The 26,791-nt window shown below is 37.2% G+C and overlaps 1 pseudogene; it reads left to right on the forward strand.

The window, feature by feature from the left end:
- Positions 1–26,480, forward strand: LOC101085039 (annotated as a pseudogene).
- The last annotated feature ends 311 nt before the right edge of the window (positions 26,481–26,791 follow it).

Here is a 26,791-nt window from a genome sequence, read left to right on the forward strand (position 1 = left end):
ATGAAGAGTGTCAAGACCATCAACATGAATAAATTGGAGGTCAGGGGATCATGCTGCTCATCAGTCAGTGTCACTGGTGATGAATGTTTCCAGGGGAAAGGTCAGTGGATGAGAGGTGACTGGAGTATTTGAGGGAACAGTGCTCCTCTGTTAAATAGGAGGCTCTTGGAATACTGACATGTGATCATTAAACCTGTCATGTCAGTAGGCAAGGGCCAAAATCAAATCAGAGGGAAGACTGCAAGAGTTTTAATAGGCTGAAAAAAATGGATCAAAATTATTAAATGTCTTTCTATTGAGCTATTTTATTTTTTGTGCTATTATTTTTAGATAATTCATGAGAAAATGCCAATTACTGTATTAGAACACACTCCTTTCTTCAAAAACAAGTACTCTATATCTAAACAATTGCAAAATAAGCCAACTTTTCGTTTTTCTGTACAATTTGTTTACATATCTCTGATGAATGTACGCTCGTAGAGCTGTCATCGGTGGATGTAATCTCAGGTCAAGAGCCCTGGGGACCAAACACAGTGCCAGAATTAAGTAAGGTTCATCTTTAAGCAGGTGCATATTATTTGTGTGAACTGGAATGACTTAATGTATACAGTCGGTGTAGATTTATTAACTCATTTTTAGATCAAGTGCAAATACATGTATCAGGACAGGTCTGAGGATAAGCAGAATGAACTGGATGCACCCAGACCAGTTCTCAGAATTGTTATCCATATGTGTCAGTCCCTACTCCTTAATTTTTCTGAGGCATAGTTTCTAATCCTGAAAAATGGGGAGGGTAAACCCTATCTCAGATCTGCTATTATAATTAAATAAAGTAATGTGCAAAAAATATTTGGTAAATTGAGAGACACATGTTAGGTTATCACTAAATGACAGTGTTTATGTGTGTTTATGTGTATAGGTCACAAAATTTGGCCTTATACCATCTTAAATCCGAATACTGACTTCATGTGTAAAATTATTTCAGCAAATATCTGTTGAGTCTCAGGTACCATTTACGTGCCAGAGATGCAGCAGTGAGCCAAACTGCCAAAGTCCCAACCTCATAAAACTTACATTCTAGTGGGAGGGAAACAGAAGATAAAGAATACAAACTGGATGTGCAGGACGATGCTAATACATCAAGGTAGGCAATATGCACAGTGCCGTCAGGACAAAGATGGAAAGGACTATAAATTTAGAAATATATGGTCGGTGGTGATTTTAGAGGGAATGGCTGTTGTCCCTCACGAAGATGAGTGAGGGAGCCATGTGGGCAACAAGAGTAGAGCATTTTAGGCAGAGGAAGGAGTCTGTGTAAAGTGTTGTGAGTCAGAACATGCGAGGAGAACAGTGTGGCTGAAGCAGGAAGAGCAAGAGTGACTGTAGTGGGGAAAAGCCCAGAGATGTAGCCATGACTGGATTCCATGGGGCCTTGGAGGCCATTTGAGGGGCTTTGCTCTGAGCTCCGAGGGAGATGAGAACCACTGAGAGTTACAAACACAGAAATGACAGGAATTAACCGAATATTCCGGTTGCTCTTTTAAATATGTCTCCAATAATCTCTATTTGAAATTGCCACAATACCCAGTGGAGAAGTTGCTATTCTTGTTGCCATGATTCAGGCAAGGAAATGGAGGAGCAGAGAGATGAGGTCATTGACCAGTGCCACAGGGCTAGTGATAGCTGAGTTGGGTTTCCAGTCCGGGCATGTTCAGTGAACAACCTGGGCTTTTTCCATTTTCAGTTGTGTCGGTTCTATTCCTTGCCATGTCTAATCTACACCTTTGTTGGGTAATAATACTTTTATGTTCATTTCTTCTGTTTTGTAGTCTATTTTCAACTCATCTTCTCAGTTTAGCATGTCGTTGTGAAGCATGTATGTATGTATTTTAGATTAGAATCTTAACAAGTTCTAATATTTTTAATAAACAAGTTGTAATCTTTAATACAACACGCCTTAAGAAGGCACACTTTTCCTTGGATTGTCTGTTCTTTTATTTCTTCTAGACTGTGTTTTGTTTTGTTTTGTTTTGTTTTGTTTTGTTTAATGTCATTTCCCTTTACTTACCTCTTTTCTTGCCGTCCCTCCCTCTATTCCTCTTTTCTTTTCATCCTCCTAATTTCCTCCCTTTTTTCCTACCCTCCTTCCTTCTTCCCTCCCTCCCTCTCTCCTTCACTCCCTCCCTTCCTTCCTTCCTAATTTCCCAACTTTCTAACTTTCTAACTTTTTAACTTGCTGTCTCTTTTTATTTTCTGAAGTAAGTTAGGTATTTCTTATATATATTATGTAATTTATCCTACTATATTGTTGCTCATATCTGTCTTTCCTTTTTTTTATTCATCCTAACACAGAGTCCTTCTAATTTGTGGTGGCTCACCTTCCCAAAGTATAGCCTCCAGCAACAAGTGCTTGGAAGTTTATTAGAAATGCACCACCTCAGGCTCTGCCCCAAGATCTGTATTTTTGCTGGATCTGTAGGTGATCTGCAGACACATTAACATCTTACAAGCACTTTCCCTGCATAATAGGAGATATGGCATAGGACTTATTATCCTTACTCACTGTCCACTGGTCTCTTAGGTAGAATATGCTTTTCAGATTCACATCTTCAGAAAATTTTAATTGCAAATATAATCCTATAGCCATCATCAAGAAAAAAATTGAACTGATGTCACTAAGATAACAGAATAGAAGTCCCCAGCCTGAGACCCCACAAAGATAGTAATTACACAGCTATTCATAAATAAAAATAGTTTTGGGAGAGTTCAGGAGTCTGCAACACAGGGGAACAAAACACTGGGGAATAACCACACAAAATGGGAAGGAAGAATGCCATGATCTTATACAGAGAAAATGCTAAAGACTCCACCACATAACGTTTAGACCACATAGAGGAATTCAGTAGTTTCAGGGCACAAAATCAAGAAAAAAATCAGATGCATTTTTATAAATTAACAGTGAACAATCTTGAAAAGAAACAAAGAAACAATTCCATTTACAATAGCATCAAAAACAGTGGAATACTTAGAAAGTAAAAGACTTATACACTGGATACTATAAGACATTAATGAAAGAAATTAAAGAAGAAACAAATAAATGGGGAAAAGGTATATAGAGTTTAAACATTAAGAAGTTAGGAAAGATATTCAATGTACATGAATCAAAAGAATTAATAAGGTTAAAATGTTTAACATATCCAAAGCCATCTGTAGATTCAACGCAATCCCTATTAAAATTCGAATGGCATTTTTCAAGAAATAGAAAATGTTATTCTAAAATTTGTATGGAACTTCAAAAGAGCCTGAATAGCCAAAACAATCCTGAGACAGAAGTACAAAGCTTCACACTTCCTGCACTTATATTACAAAGCTACATTAATCAGAACAGTGCATAGTGTCATAAAAACAAACACATTGACCAATGGAACAGAATTGAGAACCTAGTAATAAGCCCATGCATATATTGTTAGCTAATATTTGGCAAGGGAGGCTTGAATACTCAGTAGGGAAAAGATAATCTATAATAAGTAGTATTGAGGAGCCTGGCTATTCACATGAAAAAGAATGAAATTGGACCCTTATCTTACACACTCAGAAAAGTTAACTTGAAATAGACTGAGGACTTAAACATAAGACCTGAAACCATAAAACTCATCTAAGGAAACATAGGACAAAGTTCCATGATATCAGTCTTAGTAATAATTTTTGCATATGACACCAAAAACATAAGCCTCAAAAGCTAAAATAAACAAATGGGATTACACCTTAATAAACACAGCAAAATAAGCAATCAACAAAATGTCAAGGCAACTTATGGACTGTGAGAAAACATTTGCAAATTATATATTTAATATTTAAAATATGTGAGATACTTGTGTTACATGGCCAAAAAGTAAATAATTGAATTAAAACAATGGGTAAAATACCTGAATAGACATTTTTCCAAAGACATACAAATGGCCAATAAGTATAGGTAAAGGCACTCAACATCACTAATCTCTGGGAATGCAAATCAAAACCACAGAGAGATATCAACTCGCATCTCTTGGAAAAGACAGATGACAAAAATGTTGGTAAGTCTGTGCTCTGATGGTGGGAATGTGAATTAGTATTGTCAGTATGGAAAACAGTATATAAATTCCCCCCAAAACGTAAAAGTACAAGTGCAATGTAATTCAGCAATCCCACGTCTGGATACTTATCCAAGGAAAATGAGAACAGGTTATCAAAAAGGTATCTGTTCCCACTATGTTCACTGAAGCATTATTCACAATACGCAAGACATGGAAACAACCTGAATGTCCACCAATAATGAAAGGATACAGAAAAGGTAGTGTATATGAATAATGGAATATTATCAGCCATTTAAAAACAAAAGAAGAAGGGGCGCCTGGGTGGCTCAGTCAGTTAAGCATCAGACTTTGGCTCAGGTCATGATCTCACAGTTGGTGAGTATGAGCCCCACGTCTGGCTCTGTGCTGACAGCTCAGAGCCTGGAGCCTGCTTCAGATTCTGTCTCCCTCTCTTTCTGTCCTTCCTCCCACTCATGCTCTGTCTCTTTCTCAAAAATAAGCAAACATTTTTTTTTAATTTATAAAAAATAATTAAAGGAAATTCTGACATTTGTAACAACATGGATAAAACTTAAGGTCATTATGCTAAGTGAAATCAATCAGATAAAGACAAATACTGTGTGATTTCACTTGTATGGGGAATCTAAAAAAGCCAATTTCATACAAGCAGAGAGAATGGTCATTACCAGCAATTGGGAGGTGGGAGAGATGTTAGCCAAACTGTAAAAACACCAGGTTAAAGAAGGAATCAGTTCTAAGGATCTAACACACAACATGGTGACTATGGTTAGCAATACTGTATTTATTCTTGGAAGAGGCTATAAGAGTTCATCTTAAAGGTTCTCACTATTTGGGGTACCTGGGTAACTCAGTCGGTTAAGCATCTGACTTGATAAAGTTATGATCTCACAGTTTTGTGAGTTAGAGCCCTGCATCCGACTCTGTGTTGACTCTTCACAGCCTGTTTGGGATTCTCTCTTCTCCCTCTTTCTCTTCCCCTCCCTTGCTCATGCTGTCTCTCTCTCTCCTAAATAAATAAATAAATAAATAAATAAATAAATAAACAAACAAAATAAATAAAAATAGGGGTGCCAGGGTGGCTCGGTCAGTTAAGCATCTGACTTCAGCTCAGGTCACGATTTCACGGTTCGTGGGTTCGAGCCCCATGTCGGGCTCTGTGCTGACAGCTCAGAGCCTGGAGCCTGCTTCAGATTCTGCCCCTCCCCTGCTCTCTCTGCCCCTCCCCTGCTCATGCTCTGGCTCTCTTTCTCTCTCTCTCAAAAATAAACATTAAAAATTTTAAAAATAAATAAAAATAAAAATTAACTTTCTCACCATAACAACAATGAAATCGTAATTATGGGAAGTGAAAGATGTGTTGAATAACTTTATTGTCCCAAACATTTCTCAATATACACGTGTATCAAGTTCTCCCAGTGTGCACCTTAAACATATATCACACCATGTAATATGTCAATACAGCTGAAAAGGAAGAAGAAATTTATCTAAAAGTCTTGCTAAATAAAAGTGGAGCCATTTTCTACCCCCATTCTCTCATTCTTTACACATGGAAACATGAATTTTATAAGCTGCAATCTACAGCTTTCACTACTTTCAGGAATCTTTCAGTTTTTGCTTCACTAACTATTTTTTCTGTAAATGTACATTTCAAGGATGCAATGAGCCACTGTTGTCTCCTTCCTTTAATCTTCCTTCCTATCCTGATTTTTTCATTTTAATTTAATTTTAATTTTTTTAAGTTCATTTATTTATTTTGAGAGAGAGAGAAACAGAACATGCGAGTCGGGGAGGGGCAGAGAGAGAGGGAAAGAGGGCATCCCAAGAACACTCCGAGCTTCCAGCACAGAGCCTGGAACCCACAAACCGTGAGATCATGACCTGATCAAGAGTCAGACGCTTAACTGACTGAGCCACCCAGGGGCCCCCTTTTTTAAAAAATATTTTTTAAAATAGAAGTCACTAAATATTCTCCTGAGAAGAGGTACTGATAGAAAGTAAGAATGCTGTACTCATTCTTTCTCAGAAAGTCTATCCAGTTCTTCAGTGTCTGAGACAAGGGCAGAAAAGGGAGGAGAAATAACATGTCTCCTTCCCCCCTTCAGCCCAGTGGGTTTACTCCATTTCTGATGGCAAAATATGCATTGGAAACCAGCTGTGCTTCTTAGGTCATTGCTATAATTAGAAAATCTTTCCAGATTCTGGCAAAATCCAACACTGAGGATTAGTTTTCAGTGTTCTCATAAGACTCAGAGAAGTGAAAATACCTGCCCAAATTGCTAAGTGATAGAGACAAGAACCAAGATGTTCACACACACACACACACACACACACACACACACATCCTTCTAATGCTTTTCCACTAACATGCTCTAACATTTTTTTTTAATTTTTAATGTTTATTTATATTTGAGAGAGAGACAGAGCATAAGCAGAGGAGTGGTAGAGAGGGAGCCACAGAATCTGAAGCAGTCTCCGGGCTCTGAGCTGTCAGCACAGAGCCTGCCACAGGCTCAAACTCAAGGGGTGTGAGATCATGACCTGAGCTTAAGTTGAACACTTAGCCAACTGAGCCAGCCAATCCACCCAAGCACCTCTACATTTTTTAAGCAAAATCTGAGGAATACTAGCACAGGTACTCTCCAATGGCATTAGTATCACTCCATTTCACATTTCACTGCATTTTTTTTTTTTTTTTTTTTTTGCAGCTAATGTGGTCCTATATCTTCTAATTACATTTCCAGGTCTCAGCCACCACAAACATCCACAGATCAACATCTCTTCCTAAACCATGGCCTCCTTGTGGTTACATCTGGGGCTCTTCCTTCAGCCTCAGCTGTTTGCATCCTGCTGTGAGAGACTGAGCCCCTGGGTGCTAAACAGCCACATGCCCAGAAAAAGACCAGCACCTATCTCTGCTCCTGAAACCTTTAATTGGTCTGTTCATGCGGTTTATTCATATCAAAACAGAGAATAAGTTTGTTCATATCAGGACAGAGAATAAGGGGAATAAGAACCTCTCTTTCCAAAATAGTTGCATGTTTCACTTTTACCTCATGCCGTGGGAGTCCTAGACTTACAGAGTGTAAAGCAACATCCACCTTATAAACTCGGAGATGTTTGGCTTAATCTAAATTAGTTTAATTGCATTTGTTTTGTGTAAATTTTTAAAACCACAATAATATTATTCATAGATTTGAGTCCAATTGCTCTGTGTTTTCTAGGCCACGATTACCTGCTTTTTGCCATCCAGTATTTTACTGTGAGTCCTGCAAGTGTTATAGATTTTGAAACGTTCAAGGACTGGAAATAGCAAATGGGAACTTGGGGGGCATTATATCAACCAAATCATTATTTTACTTGGAAAATTTAACTTAGTCAAACCAAATAGTAATATAAGATGAAACCCATGTGTATTCAACTGCCAAAAAGTCTGTTTATTTTAAATGGCTTTTATTTCCTCTAATAACACTCCTGGAATATCACTTATAGCATATTCACTTTTTTAATTGTAGTATTTTTAGTTTTGGATGTCCTGAAGATATATGTGTGTGTGTGTGTGTGTGTGTGTGTGTGTATATACAAACACACACACACACACACACACATACATACACACATACGTATATAAAACTAATTAGTCCTCAGTGCCTATTGATTAAATTCATTTACATTTCATAGTTCTGGAGAAAGAAAAAACATATTAGTGGAAAGTTATTCCAGAATACTACACATAAAAAAATGAATAAAAATGAAAGAAAACAGTTTAAAATAACCAAATGCTCAATATAGACTCTTATTGCCAATCAATTTTAACATATTCTAGTATTAATCACCCTGTTTAAAACTATACCCACAGATATTTTTCTCCCTTTAGCAATTGCCTTTTATTGCCCCATTAATTTAACATGGTGAATATGTTAATATTGTTGACTTATCCTGGGCTTGTCCATAGTGTCTAAACTATCTTTGCAAAGGATCTTGTATGCAAAATTTATTTCTAAGAACTGTTATAAATTTTGAAGTGCTTTGGGTCAATTCAATAAGCATAATGTCAGTAATTACTCCAGCAATAATTATGCAGTAGGAATTATATGCCAGGCATGTCTGAGACTCAGAAGAGTCAGAAATGAAATGGCAGTCAATTTGAGCTCATTGACAATGGAATGAGATAAGAATTTTGATGATATTGAGGTGGTAAGGCATAAATATTGCTACTATGCATAAAGCCCTGTGATACAAAGAAGCTTATTTGTTTGTTTGGCATGTTTGTTTGTTTATTTACTTATTTATTTATACCTATGTGTAGCTTACAATCCCATAGGATACATTAAGTTTGTACCTTAGTTGAAGAAGACTAGATTTTTCCCCTAATAGATCCTATCTTCCAGCCAGAGGGGAAGGAAGCCATATTACTAGCACCTGGCTTTTTTGTTGTTTTTGCCTCAGTGTTGTCAGTATTTTTGAAGGAATTCTGGAAGAAAAGACTGGTAAACTGTTTAAAGGGAGAAAAACCTGATTGTTGGCTGTATCTTTGTCAGAGATATAATTATCTTATTGCACTCTGGTGTGGTTACCCATAGGCTAAATTTAATCTCATGTTGAGGAGCTCTTTCTTTGAAGGCATTTGGTATTTCTGGTATCAGTGTCATCAGCAAAGGATTTAGAGGCTGCATGCATTTTCTATGGCTGTTATACCAAATTACCACAAACTTAGAGGCCTAAAAAGATAGAAACACATTGTCTTATGGTTCTAAAGCTGAGCTGTCTCAAATGGGTCTCACTGGGTGAAAATCAAGGTGTCATCAAGGCTGCTTTCCTTCCAAAGATTTTGAGGGATAATCTGGTCTTTACCTCCTTCAACTTCTAGAGACCAGCTGTATTCTTAGCTGATGTCCATTTCCTCCAATTTCAAAGTCAGGAGGTCAGCATTTCCAAATCCCTTACTGACTCTGATGTCTTCTTCTGCCTCCCTCTTCTATTTTGAAGGACCATCTTGCAATTACATTGAGCCTACCTAGATAATACAGAATAATCTCTTTAAGTCAGCTGATTAGTGACACTAATCACATTTATATCCTTAATTCTCCACTGCCATATAACCTAACATATTCAGAGGTTCTGGAGATTAGAACATGAACATCTTTGGGAAGCCCTAATTCTGCCTACTATAAACATTTGACCAAAAAACTCTGAGTCCCCTATTCTTGGCTATGAATTTCAACTGGTTTTGGTGGACTCTCAGATACGTGTATACAATCACCTTTCCTATGTCTAGGAGCCAAGTAAAAGGGTCACTTCCTGGATTATGAAGCAAAGAGGAGTTAGACTGATCTTGATTTTTCATTCCTGAACACTTAGCAAAGTTATCTACCTCCTTCCTCATGGTGCTGGTCATGTTGCAGGCAGTAAGAGAACAGTTGTGAATCCAAATTTGAGCATTAGAAAAATAGTACCACACTGAAGCCAAAATGGGATTGATTTTTTAAGGAAAAATGTTCATTCTTGGGAACAACCTTTGAGACTACAGGGTACTGACATGCATCTACACTTGCCATCATTCATTGCTTGCTAGTATTGGAGACATTTGGCTGCATTTTGTAATATGGCAGCTTTCTTTACATGCAGTAGTCCAAAAATTAATCAAATGTGATATAAAAAGTAACTTAGTATAGAAAACCCCATAAAGTAATAAATTCAAAGCACTATGAAGTGAGAGTAATGAAACTTTGGGGCAAGAAAGAGACCCTGTGTGGAAATTTCTAGTGTTTCTCCATTCAGCTACACTCATGGATATCCTCACTTGATGTACTAACTTGCTGTCATGATCAACTGGCCATTGTTTCCAAATCCTCACTCCCCTCCATATATTAGAATTGTATATCCATGTCCTTTGTTATAGGACTATGTATTGTTTCCTGGTGTGAACAAAGTGTGTGTTGGTGCTTTGTTGATATTGGACTTGGCCATTTTGCCAATTAGTTGAATGTGGATGGAAATGACAGTATGTGTGCTATGTACCTATACCTTAAGAGGTACTGCATGTTTCTCCTTTTTATCCTGGGCTCCTGCATTTTTTACGATATAGGTAATGCTCCAGATAGCATCTGGTCCAAGAAGAATGAATGACACATGAAACAGACCTATGCTCTACCCACAGCCTGCAATCCTGTGCAAGCATGTAGTCATGTAAGCAAGAAAAATACAGGGTTCATTAGTCACTAAGATTTTTAAGTTGGTTGTTTTACCGTATTATGGAAGACGGTATCTGATTACCACAATATCCAAAATTGCACTAAACAAAAATTTCTCTTGATTGTATCATCATGTTTTCAGTAATGCAAATCAAAATGAATCATCCTTGATTCTACTATTTTTCTCAACTTCCATATATAATTAGTCAACTAGGTCCTATAAATTATCCCTATAATTTTTTTTCCATATTTGTCCCTTACTTACTAATCATCTGCCACTGCTATCGTTCAGGTCAGCATCATTTCCCTGCTTGATAATAGCAACAGCCTCCTAGCTAGACTGCCTTCATCTCAAGCATTCCAATCCATTCTTCACAATGATCAAGAGTCAGAAAGTGCCAGACCCCTGAATAGAATTTTTAAGTGTTTCTCTATTCCCTATACAATGAAGGTCAAACTCATTGTTGTGAAATGTGCAGTCCTTCATCATCAGATTTCTGCTTTTCTGATTACCATGTCATTCTTCCACATTATCCTATGCCCAACCCCAGTCGTCAAGTCCCTCAACATGTGATTTATCAGTCTCGTTTTTGTCTTTGTTCAAAAACAAAATTTCCTTTTTTAGAAATGTGCTTACTTGATGCATTCATAGTCATCAATTAAGTATGCTCTAAGATAGAACAAGTCTTTTATTTTTTTTTGTAAAATATTTCCTGACTCTCTTTGTCCAGATAAAATCAGATGTTGCACTCTTGACTCATATAGTCCATTGCACAGGTTATGACTATAGTACTTATTATACTAGAACTGACAGAATATCTAGAGCCACGGTTATGTACATGGTCCTAGTGACTTGAACAGGATCTGGTAGATTACTCTATGTACTCATTCCCTCATTCATTAAAAAAAAATACAAACGAGAACTATGTATAATAGGTGATGCTTTAGGCATCGTGGATAAAACTGAATGAAATCAACAAAGGACTCCTACCACCTCCATTACCATATAGTGTGCAAGCACAATATTAAACACATTACATATATTAGATGATTTCATTTTCTCAATCACTGAAAATTATGTAGTGTCTTTACTTTACATGTAAAGAAAGAGTCTGAAGCTTAGAGAATCTAAGAAGCAGGAAGTGGTGTGATTCCTCATTCAATTTAATTATTCTTTGTCCAATTTTTCTTTCTCACCTAATACAGGCCAGTAATGGAGCTCTGTGAATGCAGAAGTGGTTATAAAGACACGGTTCAATTATTCTTTGTTGTAAAACAACTGTAGGACATGGTGATGTCAAACTGTTATTTTACCTTTGTTCTCAGTTTTGTGAGAAAGGAATTCAGATGGTTGATCTCTCATCCACATAGTGACAATTATACCCAGAAGATCCACTTCAAATGACTTCTTTACTCAAGCTTGTTGCCTTAGTTCACCTTGATGTCTCTCTTCTCTTCTTTTGCTTCCCTTCTCTTTCTTTCTCTTCTCTTCTCTCTCTCTCTTTCCCTTTCTCTTCTTCTGACATATCTCAAACTCCAGGCCTCTAACCACTGCTTGGACTTTCTGAGAACATGATAATTTCTGGATAATAGCACATAAAATTGATTTCTTTCTGTCATGAATATCTCAGCTTCAATGTCAAGACCTCAGAGAGGTCTTTCATAACGACCGATCTAGGATAAGTCAGTCACTATCAATTATTTCACTCAGTAGTAATTCCTTGCAGAGTATTTATCAATATCTTACATATTATTTATTAATTAATTTATTCCCCATAATTTCCACTTGTTTATTCATTTTTTAGCTAGTAAATATCTATGGAGAACCCACAAAATATTAACCACTGTTGTAGAAGTTTAGCAAATATCAGAAGGAAAAACAGAGTATTAAGACCCTTGATGGCATGGTGTATCCCCTCTAGAATGTGTATTCCATAAGGAGAGCGGTCTAGTCTGTCTTATTCATAATTGTATATCCAGAACCTAGAAACATGTCTTACGCGTAATAGATGCCCAATAAACATTTCTGACTCACCAAATGAACAAAATTACAAGCTCAGATCAAAGGGAGAGGAGAAATCTTGGGATGATATCAGAAATACATCATTATTTTTTGAAACTCATTATTATTTGAAGATCATAGGAGACCTCCTTGTGGAAGTGATATTGAAGTTCAGGTTGGAGGATGAGTTGAAGTAGTGACAACAGCATCGTCAGTAGAGATGGGTTTTTCACCAGAGGGATCTGCCTCTTAGTGATAGAAGTTAGACTTGAGATTCAGAAGAAAGGGGAGAATAATAAGAAGAAATATATAATTTGCTCTTTGGAGCTTTCACCATTAAAGCTTAGATCTATATTAATTTTTATATTAAAATAATTGTAACTTTATTTTGAACTCCTAGCTGTTGAAACCATACCTTATAATTACATAGGAAGAAGGTCTTCACGATCACCACAGTGCATTGACTTTTCAATGAAGGCTTTTTAAATTGTTGCTCCCAAATGCTAAACCTGTTTTTGAATTAAATTGAATCGTTATTTTCAAGGGACAATTCGTAATCTTCTTTTAATCATAGATTCAAGATGTATTGGAATTTTACTTAGGATCTTCAACAACTCTTTAACATTACCTGAAGGATGTGTGTTTCAAATCCCTTTTTACCTCCAAGCCTCTTTTCTCAATTACCATCTATCCACAGGCTCTTTATACGATTCTCATAAGTCCTTCATGGTCTCAATAATTCTAAGACTCCAATTTCTTCCCTGACCTTGGGAAGTCTTCTGTTTTAAAGATACAACAACCACTTTGACTCTCTTTTTTCAGGATCAGAGAGAAAAGCACTATTTCAAGATTTTATCCACATTTAGGTTTGCCTTCTATAACATGTCACTGTGATTACTTTTAGTTTCAGAAATAAGTTCATGTATAAATTATGAAACCACCAAGAAATACAGAACATTCATAAATTTGATAAGTACTCAAACACTTGGATATGTTCATGAAAATGTAAATATTTAATAGTATGACAAAAAAATCAGAAATTAAAACCAGAATTTTAAACACAATAAAACTATATGCTATTATGTGTAATCTCAGATCTCTGCTTTTTGAAGAGCATTAGGTAAAGTCACAAGCTGATATTTCTGACGTGTTGTTTCATAACAAGAGTCTTATATGAAGATAGCACTGAACTCTTACTGTCCCTGTATTCTCATGGAAGATGGATAATTTGGTAAGTTATAAAAAAGAAACTGGGTGGTCAGAACTCAACCCCCTAACCATTCGGTTTTAGAGTATGGTCTCCAATAAGCTTATATTTTGGTCCAGTTTTGTCCATAATGGTAAATTTACTGGTAAAAGTCCCTCCTTGGTGTATGTGTGTGTGTGTGTGGGGGGGGTCCTACCTATGACAAGGTAAGCCCTGATTCTGAGGAAAAGTCTTTTGTTACCATACAATGAGCCATTTTTTTCCCAGCAGCTCCACCAATTACGTGAATGATGTTTTTATCTCCATATGATGAAATCCTTTTCATATATGTTAACTTGTTCAGAAGTTGGATGGGAAATAGGAATATAATTTAATGAGATCCTTCAAATATCAGTGCTGTAGGACTATTGCAGGAAACCTATGGGTGCATATGTTACTAAAGTTCCACAGAACTGAGCTCCGTGTTCTTATTTTGGGGTTAAAAATGTTTGTGCCCTTGGGTAAATCATTTACACTCCATTGGCCTCTGTTTTTAGTCACTAAACTGAGGGGGGATAAGCTTAGTTCATATATTTCAAACCCTACATTTTCCACAATCCCAAGAGGAAAAGTGGAGGAAAGCCAGGTAGGGAAGTCATTTTGGAGTCCCCACATCTGCTTTAATAAGGGCAGCCCTACTCTAGCAAATATTGAGCCTCCCAATAGGACTTTACAGCTAAATATTTGAAAACCATTCCACAAGGTGATTTCTATTATATCTTCCATTTCTAACACAGTGTGGCTCCGAGTAAAATTCACAGGCAGTGACTTAGTATAATAGGAATTATTCAGGCTTGGGAGCAAAGATGGACCTAAATTTGGATCTTGACTCTAACATACACAGTGACAGTGGACAAGATGCACAACAGAATTCTTGGATGCGTGGATAGCTAGCAAGATAGAGATATGCCATTCTTGTTTACGTTAAATGGAGTAGCATGTGGGCAATCCCTGAGATCAAGGAGAGTTTTCAATAACTGCTAACTCATTCCTATTCTCTTCTGTCCATTTTCCAAAGGGAAAGCCTGTTCAATAATAACATCAAATATTTATACAATATTTTAACCATTTTTACACATGCGTTGTCTCATTTGACTCACATGGTTCTCCAGTGCAAGTCTACATTAATTTCCTCCTTTTTAAAGTGAGGAAACCAGCTTAGTGGTCTGCTCAAGTTCATTTAGCTAATAAATGGCAGCCTTGAGGTTTGAACCTGGGCTCTGCAATGCTGAATCCGTGCTAGCTCCCCTGGACTAATAAGGCAGCTCTGAATGAGTCATACATATTCAGTTTCATCTATCATCATCACTTCTTCTGGTTCAACTCATCCATGTGACTCCTGTAAAATGAAATTGGCAATTGTTTATGGCACCGGCGGTGGGTTGCTATGTCAGCTCATCTACTGAGGCAGCCATTGTGAAATAACGTGTGCGGTGACCCCTCAGTGTGAAGTCTAGCACCTATGTCATACTTGTCATTGTTCAGCACTAATATCTGTCCCACTACTCCTTAAGTACACTTTCCAAGTATTCACTTCAAGGTGTTTTCTCTCAAAGCAGTTCAACTTCCAGGTTTGGGAAAAATGCAGACTGATAAGCATGGCTTTCCATGTGTAAGCACAATACTTCATTTTTATTCCAGGTGAAATATTATTGAGAATAAAAACATTCCAAATGATTTGCATGAATCAGCTGTTAGTATCTGTTAAAGGATGCTGTCTGCATAATTACTGTTGATTTTGTTACAATCAACCAAATTCCATAGAACATCTAACCCAATTCTGCCATTTCCTGTGATTTCTGCCTATGGGACAGTAACTGTTTTTTAGGTGAAAAACAGAATAAGCAATGGGGCCCTGCTTACTGTAATGATATTTTTATTGCAAGTTTGCTGGGAATATAGTTCTTACAGTCTCTTTGAACTTACCCCCAGTAACATTAATTTCCCTCACCCTTCTTACTCTCTATTCTTTCTCGGACCACTCCTACAAAAACAACAAAGAGATAAAAACGATAAAAACAAGGTAAACAACAGCAGCACATACTCACAAACCTAGCTGGCAAATGAAGGAGGGTGAAATATGACCTATTACATTTTATACTGTGCTTTTCATTGACGCCTCTCTTCCTTGCATACCCCACATCTGGTCCTAAGTCAAATCCTGTCATCTTAATCTTAAAAAGATATCCAGAATTTGATCCTGTTCCACCGTCTCCTATTCACTGACCATATCCACTGTCATTGATTATTCCAATGGCCTTCTAACTGACTTTTCTACATTTTCTGTCAACAGAGTCTCGTGGCAATACAACAGACGAGGTGATTTTTATTTAATGGAAACCAGATACCATCCTTTTGCTCTGAACCCTGCAATGACTGCCTGTCTCCCTCAGTCAAATAGCCAAAATCTTTGCAATGCCCTAAGAATTCTTGTGAATTTTGGCCCCTTGTTACTCTTTTTGCTACTCTCCCGGTGTTCCTTCTCTTCTAAACACACTGATTTCCTTGTTCCACAAACACATACCTGGCCTCAGACACCTCCTGCCTACGGTCTTTGCACATTCATTGTCTTTACTTGGAAAACCCATCTCTGAGATCTCAGTGGGACTCTATCCCTCCTCTCCCACAGGGCTTTAATCAAATGTTACCATTCCAGTGAGGCTTTCTATAACCCCTCTAAGATTTCTCTTGATGTTCCTTATCCCTTTTTCTTGTTTTATTTTTGTTCTGAGTCCTCACTACCACCAACATACTACATATTTTGTCCATGAATCCTGTATAATTTCTGCCTCTCACCTCTAGAAGATAAATTCCACAAAGACAGGACTGTATCTTATGGTGTTCACTACTTTGTCCCTAACACCTAAGCCAGTGCCTGGTGCTTGGTAGGTAAATATCAGGTATTTGTTGAATGAGCAGCTTTTCCCACCATTCACTTTACAGATTGAGCCTGATCAGAACAAAGAGGCCAGGTCTCTCTGTAATGCATGCCCTTCAGTAGCTAGAGTTTTATCACATAACTTCTGAAAATATCAGCTGTGTGACTTTGCACACACCGTTCAGCTTTACACGCCATTCAGCTTTTTAGTAAAATGAAAACATTCATATGGAAGTCATCTAGTAACTGTCAAATTTAAATGAGAAACTGTGTAGGATAATTATTTTAAAATTTTGATAGGAATATTTATGTTGTTATCATTGTATAAAGTTTTATTGCATTAGCTATTCATGATAATTTTCTATTTTTTTAATTTTTTAATGTTTTTACTTATTTTTTTGAGAGAGAGAACTCAAGCAGGGGAAGGGCAGAGAGAGTGGGAGACACAGAATCGGAAGCAGGCTCCAGGATCTGAGCTGTCAGCACAGAGCCCAAGGTGGAGCTCGAACCCACAAACATTGAGACCATGACCTGAGCCAAAGTTGGATGCTTAACTGACTGAGCTACCCCGGCATCCCTATGATAATTTTCTGATACAGTGGTAAGGATGAGCCCCAAAAGCATGGAAAGACTTCTGATATGGGTCAGGTTTGTTTTTTGGTTTTGGCTTTTTAGGAGTTACTTTTTACTAATCTTATTGATTTTTTTTAAATTTTTTTTTTAAACGTTTATTTATTTTTGGGACAGAGAGAGACAAAGCATGAACGGGGGAGGGGCAGAGAGAGAGGGAGACACAGAATCAGAAACAGGCTCCAGGCTCTGAGCCATCAGCCCAGAGCCCGACGCGGGGCTCGAACTCACGGACCACGAGAGATCGTGACCTGGCTGAAGTCGGACGCTTAACCGACTGCGCCACCCAGGCGCCCCTAATCTTATTGATTTTAATAAACTTTTTTTTTCTTCCATTACTCCTCCTACCCACCTCTTACTGCACTCAGTAACGATTTACTTCCAGGTTTCAGTCAAAAAAGTAACTTCCTCTGTAATATCTTCCCTGTCTTCCACACAGATTAAATTGGATTTATATTTTATGTGTTTATATAGGATATAAAACTTTATCATTCTAAATTTCATAAATGCAAAAAAATTATTCAGTGTATATCTTCTCTAAGTACCACAAGGAAATGAACTAGATGTTTTGTTCCCATTCTATTTCCAGCATGAGGCACAATATATAACGTAGTAAGTTTGTTTGGCTAAGCAATAATGCATTTTTAGAAAAATGTCAATGTCAGTGATATATCTCAACTTGGAATCCTTATAATACATTTCACCTCTCCATAAGGGCATTATTTTTTCCTCTTATTAGACTTTTTGTTTATACAGCTTATCTCCTTGATTCTTATTGTCTAGATGCTTATCACCTTCATGTTATCCCCCATATATTTAGCAAGAATCTACTAAAATAATATTTTGAGTATATTATGTATGATAGGCAATTCTAATTTGTTTAATTTTTTTTATATTTTTGTTTCATGTTGCATGTAGTAATTCATATGGTATACCTACCCTGATCTATGTGTAGTTTCTCTAATATTAATCTCCATTTTATAGAAGAGGAATCTAAGCTACAGGAAAGTCAAATATCTTGCCACAGAAGTAGGAAATGCAGGGCCAGAATTTTGAGTAAAATGGTGAATTTCCAGAACTTATATTCTACCAGAAACATAGAGAAATGAGTTAGAAAGTTCCCCAGATGCTGAAGAAATAAGTATTTAGTGGTATGGAAAAACATAACTTCATTGATAATTTTGATATAGTTGTTACTAATGATTAGACTGCCCACTGAATATAATGAAAGTCTTGACACTCAGTAAATTCTAGAAAAAAAAACTTTTTAAAAATAAATAATGCTTTGGTTTTAGTACATAGGTTATCAGAACTATATATACTCTCTCCACCACACACACACACACACACACACACACACACACTCACAGATGTTTGTGTGGGTTTTTCACCCTGTTGACTAAAACTCACATATGTGTATGTGGGTTTATGAAAAAGAAAAATACAGGGGTGTCTGGGTGGCTCAGTCAGTTAAGCATCAACTTCAGTTCGCGGATCATGAGTTCAAGCCCACATTGGGCTCTGTGCTGACAGCTCAGAGCCTGGAGCCTGCTTTGGATTATGTGTTTCCTTCTCCCTGCCCCTCCCTGGCCCGGGCTCTGTCTCTCTCTCCTTCAAAAGTAAATAAACCTTAAAAAATTTAAAGAAAAAAAAAGAAAAAGAAAAATGCAGCCCCAGGGTCACTTTGAAACAGAATGACATAGTTTGTGAGGTACAGTAAAATAAAACAAAATATAATAAAATAAATGTGCTATGTTCCACTTTGAGAAGCCACCTAAAGAGGAAAAGTATTGTATCTTTCTTCAGCTGTAAGAGATTCTGTGTGTGTATCGACTGTCCTGCCAGCTACATCCTGGCTCCTCTATTCTTGCCCTCCATGTTTGACAGCACCGATGAGCAGAATGGAAGTTTATAATGAATCTGTCTGCACGAGAATTGCAGTGCTCTTTGCTACTGTTATTGCAGCCAAGGTCTAGACTTCCTGGCTGTGAACTGGCTTCTTCAGTTTGATTGTCCAAAGAATGCCAACACACATCCACAGAGAAGGTAGAATGGCCAGATACAGAGAGGATGACAAAGCTTTATTAGTTTTGCTTCTCTCAGAAGAAAAAGGGAATGGTTCAGCAGCTTCTCAAGAAGAAAGTGCCTGTGAAGGAAATCAAAACCAATCCAGATAAACTTATAGATGTTTAGGAAAAATAAATTTGGAATTGTGTTTAGAAAAAGATAAAGATTTAAAAGAGAAGGCTCAAATGGGGCGCCTGGGTGGCTCAGTCGGTTAAGTGTCTGACTTCGGCTCAGGTCATGATCTCACGGTTTGTGGGTTCGAGCCCCGCGTCAGGCTCTGTGCTGACAGCTCAGAGCCTGGGGCCTGCTTCAGATTCTGTGTCTTCCTCTCTCTCTCTGCCCCTCCCATGTTCACACTATGTCAATCTCTCTCAAAAAAATAAATAAATAAACATTAAAAAAATTTTTAGAAAAATAACAGAGAAGGCTCGAAGATGTTTTGTCCCCCACATACATTCAGCATATCTGATGAAGAATAAAGAAGTATTTGATGTGGACAAGTTATCTATACCTGAATATGGCTTGTCTCTTGGTCTTGCTGTGGCACCAAAGGTAAGATTTCTTCACAAAATGCAGGAAAAAAAACACCAAAGAATTGTTAGTTAAGATAACAAAGTAGTTGTGCCAACAACTTCCTCCCTCACCAGTGACGAAGTGGAAATTTTCTCACTTCATTGAGAAAATGTCCATCTTTCAGAAAGGGGGTAAAGGACTAGAAGGGTCAGAGTACAGACTGGCTAATGGTATTAGGGACAAAGAGGAAGAATCGAAAGTAGATGAGGAAGAAATGGAAGAGCAACTGGGAAAAGCAAAAGGTTGTCAACCTTCATCCGTTGCTAACATTGACGAGACAGAGAAGATCAAGGAAGGTCCTATGCAGTTCCCGGACAGAGATGAGGAGGAGGAAGAGATATGATGCTGATTTCTTCAAGGTGAAATGGCACAATGTTTGGGTTGGACCTTAAAGAGCATGAAGCAGCACAGAAGAAAGCAGCTTCTAAATCCAGTGTCAAGGAAAGAGTGGCCAAGTTTGCAGAAGCAAGTTGTAATGACGAGAAAATTATATATTTATACATAAATTATTATATAAAGTTAAAGATTATAAAGAGTTACACAAATGTATTTGTTTATTCAATGTACATTCACTTACATTATTTCCTGGGGAACTTACATGTGTAAATGACTTAGTTCACAATAGCTTCTTAACTCTGTATGTAGTGTCTGCCATGTATCTCAAGAGAGTTGTTAAATTTCTATAGTCAAAAACGTAAATGCAGCATGAAGAGTCTGTATTTCATAGAAATATGGAGCTGGAAAGAACTTTAAAATATAGGTGGTCTCTTCTCAGCTCAGAGAATGGAGGCACAGAAAGGTTAAGGGACCTCGCCAGCATGACACAGAGCACTGATTCCCAGAGGAGTGCTCGGACCATGTTACTTCTCCATTAATTCTCCTGTGAATCATTTTACAGCCTGAAGACTCCCTGTGCAATAAAAGTTTATTAGCCATGTGTCAGGAACTTTGCTAGGTGCTGGAGTTACAGCGATTTATGAGACATAGCCTGTGCCCTAAAGGACATCACAGTCTAATGGTAAAGGTAGGCACAAAACATGCTACAGAATCTAATAAGTGAAATGCATACAGAAGAGAAACACATAGCCCAGCATAGAGGGGTCACAGCAGAGATATTAGAGTGACCTCCAATCTGAGTCTTAAATGATAAGTGGGAGTAGAATTTTTCCAGGCAGGTTGTGGAGACAGGGGTAGGAAAAGGTCCATGCATAGGAAAGGATTAGCTAGGAGATACACATAAGAAAAAGCAGTGTGCTATGTTGGAAAGAGGGTGAGGTATAGACAAAATATAAGCTGCTGGAGTATGAAAGGTGAAGAGGAAGTTAGCAGGCAGTAAGTCTGCATGAGTAGGCCCAAACCTTGAAATGCCTAGGAGGCCATATTTAGAAAATGTGGAGTGATTGGAGAATTTTCAATAGGAGTGTCATGTTGGGTTTGTATTTATGGGACCTTGGTCCCGGCATGCTCTAAGGAGTCAAGGAAAGCAGAGAGATTAGCTAGGAAGTTGGTACACTAATTCAGTTTTGAGATTTCAGAGACATAAATTAGGGCAGAGAAATTGAGATGCGGGCAGAGGAGACAGATGTAGAGAGATATAGATAGATAGGAATTGTGAAGGGTTTCTTACATAATGAGAGTTTCTAGAAGAGCAAGTTTTGATCTTCAAACTGACCCCAAAGGAGAGAGAAAGTAGGCTTTCTTATAGCTCACCAAGATGTAGGGTAGAAGGGGACAGTGGGGCAAGAGCAGGAAAGCTGTTCACAACCAAACGTTAAACATGGAGCCATACCCTTGATTTACAAATGGATTCCCTTGCCTTCAGTGGCCAAGCATTCCATGATAAATAATAAATAAGATAAAAGTCTAGAAATGGCAGAGCTAAGGTGTTTATGGTCTTTAAGCTTAAACTATTCACACATAGATTCCAGTGACCAGGAGTCGCAAAACCAGGAAATCAAGGTGGCAAAGGGGCAAGCCATCTAGGACTCAAGAAAGATTTCCATTTCAGAGGGGCAGTGGAGCACTCAACCCAGAAACTAAACCACGAAGGTACAAATCCAGCCAAAGCAAGAAACATAAGAAGGTAAGATCCGAATGCCAAACCTGCTGCTGATCAGAGGTTCACAAGTCCTCAGAAATTTGGCCAGACTAAGCCTGCAGGTGAAGGTTATTATGGACTGCATCTGGGAGATGCCAGAGTCATGTCACATTTTCAAGAGCTTGCAGCCTAGTTAGTCGAGAGGGAAAGAATTCCTGTGAGTCATACACGACACACCTTACCTGTAGAAGACAACCAAGGCCATGATCGGAATGAAGACCAGAATGATCAAAGTTCAAATTTTAAGACCTCATGCCAAGTTTGTAAACCTACATGTTCTATTCTTTTGGTTAATCCAAAGAGGAAAGAGGAGAGATTTTTCAGTTCTTTAGGACAAGCAGCCTATCTAAGAAGGCTTGAGAAGAAGATAAAGATTCTTACTGGGTTTTGTGACTGACTACCCGGATGCAGTTGAAATTTTGCTATTCAAAGAGAGCTGAGACAATCACACAAGTAGAATTTAGTCTTCTGTTAAATTCTTTACTTCTTTTTTTTTTCAGAAGTCACAACCTGATCCATTAAGCTCCTGCTTTCATTTAGTGGTTCTCTCTCTAAGCTGACATCCCATAACACAGGGACATTTTCCAAATATATTTATGCCATCAGTTGAAAAGAATTCCCACCATTAACACACTGTCAAAGACATCATCACTGAAACTGCTAAGTGTTTATACAGAGTCATGGAATCTCAGCAGTTTATTTGAGAGCCTATTGTGCACATTTGTGCCTCAAATATCTCAGCCTTAAGTGGGTCCTTATTAACAGTAGATCTAATAACGTTACTGTATTCTGGAGGGAAAAATGAAGGCTGATTAGGCTGGCTTTTCAGTAATGGAGAACCAGTGTCATAATAGAAGGCAGAGGAGTTTGAAAACATGACAAAATTTTCTGAAAGCTGGATGATATATAAAACATTTGATTTATCATCTCTGTACAGCCAAGAGTAGGAAATTCTAAATAGGGTGTTTTGAAACTCTCCTTTTTTAGCACAGTGGTTAAAATCATAGGCATTGGAGCCAGAAAGCTTGGGTTCAAATCCTGGTTTTGACACTTTCCTGATCTGTCACTCATCCATAAAAACAATAGGAATTAATAACTGGACTTACCTCACAGGGTGGTGGGGAAGAAATCAACATTCACAAGATGCTTAGAGCAGAGCTCAGATTATAACAGCACTGTACAAACAACATTAGATGAGCATGGGGTATTATTTTTCTTGGGAGTTGATCCTGATAGGTCATTCCCTCACCTTTCTGTCTGAGGACTGATAATTAGAGTGTCAGCCATTTCACTGTTTACTCATGTGCTCAAATCATGGCAAAAGCTATACTGTGAGTACAATAAATCCTCTCAATTGTTGCCACATTACTGTAGTTTTAATTCTTCAGTTAATTCTCCAAATTGGCTCAAATTCTCTATCATCCTTGTCATTTTCACCTAATTCCATAATTAATTCTTGATGGGATTTGGTTCCCAATGCTATTTGCGTTCTAAAACAGTCAGGGATTGGAAAGCAGCAGGGTAATTGCCTTGACAGCGTTTTGCTTGGTTTTGTGAACCTTGTTTTGGATATATTCTAGAAAGAAGGATCCAAGATTTGTGGAATTCAAAATCTCATCTTGGCAGCAATAGCATTTGACTTTGCACAGATTGTTAAAGAGGTGAGGTACTTTGCTCAGCAGGTGAGAAAATTATTTCTGTTAGCCATTATGACTGTCATGATTTGGGGAAGCAATTCAGAAAACCACTTTTATAATACTGAAAGGTTTCCTTGACTTTCACTAAAAGAATGGGGGAGCATTAGCAAAATTAATTTAGTCAAAGCAAAGCGATAACCAAAGTAATCATCATTTTGCAGATGCATTATTCATTCAGTCATTAATTCAACAATTATTTATTGGGTGTTTTCTAGGTGTCTCTTACTGTTTTGGTGTCACAATAAAATGGTGAATAAAACCTGGGCCTGGCATCCATATGCCATAGTCTAATAAATTTTAGAAATGTGGTTTTGAATATTAATTCTAAGTATCTACGAGTATAATTGAGAAAGCATTTTTCTTGCTATTACCTCTAATCAGTCCCAATATTCTTGTGTACACAATAAAACAAATGTACTTGGATTACATTTTAAACTCAGAAGTTTAGAAATAAAGATGATTCTGGGAGAAACTTCCTCAACCACTGGATATATCCCTGTGGTTAATTGTTCAGGCTCAGTGCCATGTGTAAGAGGGATCATTATTTCACTCAGTGGTTCATAACTGTTCTAGACTGTAAGATCTTACAGGGACTATTTTTACTGGTCTTCATATTCCCAGTGCCTAGAAGAACATCTGGAATAATGGTTCTTAGTTCTGGCATTTTTCATTCTTTCATCTTTTATATAACCATATTAATATGGTTGTCTGGACTTACTGTGGGCCTACAAATGAAGAATCTTCCAAGGTATGGACATGTCTATTTTAAAACAGCCAAGAGAGGTTTCAGATGCTCAGTTAGGCTTGAGGGTTGGGTCCCACCAGTATAGAACTATTAACTGAATGAATGAGTGAGTGAGTGAGTGAACGAATGAAAAATGTCATCACAAATGTGTACAGAAATCATGTTACATATTCTGTTGATATGTACGCCCAAATTTTAAACTTTCCTGCAACAGAATTGAAAGTGATTTAAATAAACAACTGTCCGTGCCAGTCTTCCATTCGCAATTATCCAATTTGTCAATACCATATATGTCTTACTTCCATTAACTTCTGTATTTCCAAAGGAGAGCTGTACCCATTAGAGACTAGAAAGCTTTCGCTAGGCTGACTCACAAATTAGAGTGAAGGTTCACAAGATGTGAACTAGTTGATTTTTCAGGCAAGCAGGGTGAGTAAGGAGAAAAGTCATTCAAATACCTGGAACCTGAAGGTCAAAATCTCCCTAGAAGTCAGAGATGCTAAGAGTGAAGAGCAGCTGGTGTTCAGCAAGCAGCCCACAAGTTGCAAGGGAAAGTAATGACTCAAGGCAAGTACTTGCACTAATATTTTGTCCCAGAGTCCTCTTTTCAGTATCTATTAACTTTCCACAGGAAAGTTAACACTTAAATATAAGATCTTAAGGACGAGCTAGTAACATTATGAATTCTGTTAGATTTACACAAATCTTAAATGAAGTCATGATTCCTTTGCACACTTCTGCACATGTAGGATATGCCTAGAATGTGTTTTTTTTTAAATGCTAGTAATACTGAGAAAACATATGGATAAGAATAAGCTTTGCCAACAATTTTAAGCTCTGAATAACTGCAATGCAAGAAGTGATTAATTACTAAGTGTTTTAATACTAATTCAATTAACTCCATTCATTTTCCTCACCACACTGTCTTTAATTAGCTGATTTGCCATTAAAAACAGCACATTTGTGACAAGAATTGTACAGGAAAAGAAAAGGAACATGCTGTCATTTGAATTCAAATGCTAATTTACAACCAGAGCCTAGGGAAAGAAATACATTTTGTTTACAAAAAAATCAAAAAGGAAGAAAGACAAACAAAAAACTCACTGCTAGGCAATAGTAAACATATATTCATCTAACTATAAATATCTTCTATAATATAAAGCTTTTAGAATGAATTGTCAGTTAGCAACAACATTTCAGGAATTGGTTCTACAATTCAATCAAATTTAATATAATTTTAATGTTTTTCAAAAGCATTTTTTCTTCCAATGTTTTTACTGAAGAATACAAACATGTTAATCTAATTGCTTGTGACACCACTAATTCCCAAGATTGGATCATTTGATTTTTAGGATAGGTGAGAATCAGATTTCTAGCAGAAAGAACCATCATTATATTGGAACTTAATTGAATACTTGACCTCAACCTGATCTGCAAAGTTATTAATGGGCTAACATTTATGTAAATTGATATTGCTTTATCATCTTCTTCTTTCCATTTATGTAAAGGGCATTGTGCATAGAATGCCTGGAAGGATGAGTTACATTAAATAATAACAAGGAATATTTTATTCATTTATAGCTTACCTTTCTGGATTACAGATCGTTTAGTATCATAGCAAGTATGCTTTCTCTATTATAACATTCTCAATGCAGCAGCATGTTCATTAAATACCATTGTTAAAGCATATGACATTGTTTTGTAATCTCTGTAGGTAGATGCCATTTTGGTGGTGTAAATGTGAGTTTTTATGTGGTAAAAGAAAAACGACACAGAAGCCAGTATTTATTCAGAAAGGTGGAAATGGCAGACATCATTTTCCAATCTGATTTTAATCAAGAAATTAAAATAGTATCTAGTTGTATTTGAAAAGTACTATATCAACAGGATAACACCTGTTGGTCTGTCACTTTGGCTTGCAATTGTGGTATTAAAATGTTTTCGTTAAGAATTTATATTTTCATAAAGGACAAAACATAATAGTAAAACACCAATTGACACCAGTTTATTTCAATTAACATAAGCAATATCAACAATATTTAACTTCAAAAACAGATATAAAAACACGTTCACTTAAAAATTGCTAGTCTTTGAAAACATTCCTCAAAGAAAAACTGTTATCAGCTCTTATAATTCTACTTGTTTTCTAGGGGCAAGATTAAAGGCTATAGCACCAAGATACTTCAGAAGAAGGTGTCTCGTGAAGATTTAATCACTATTCCACCTGGTTCCCTATATGTGCTGAAAAATGATACTTAGTTTATGGCCTAGCAAAGATGAAGTTTGGAGATGAGTGATAAATTTGATTTTATCACTTGATTTTATCACCTGTCCCACTTCTTTTCTAAATTTTTTTAATGCTTATCTAATTTTGAGAGAGAGAAAGAGCATGAGTGGGGGAGGGGCTGAGAGAGAGAGAGACATACTACCTGAAGCAGGCCCCAGGCTCTGAACTGTCAGCACAGAGCTTGACACAGGCTAGAACTCACAAGCTGTGAGATCATGACCTGAGCCAAAGTCGGACCCTTAACTGAGCCACCCAGGTGCCCCTCCTCTCCCACTTTTTGTAG

Source organism: Felis catus, chromosome B1 (genome assembly GCF_018350175.1).
Source record: "Felis catus isolate Fca126 chromosome B1, F.catus_Fca126_mat1.0, whole genome shotgun sequence".
Taxonomy (NCBI): Eukaryota; Metazoa; Chordata; class Mammalia; order Carnivora; family Felidae; genus Felis; species Felis catus.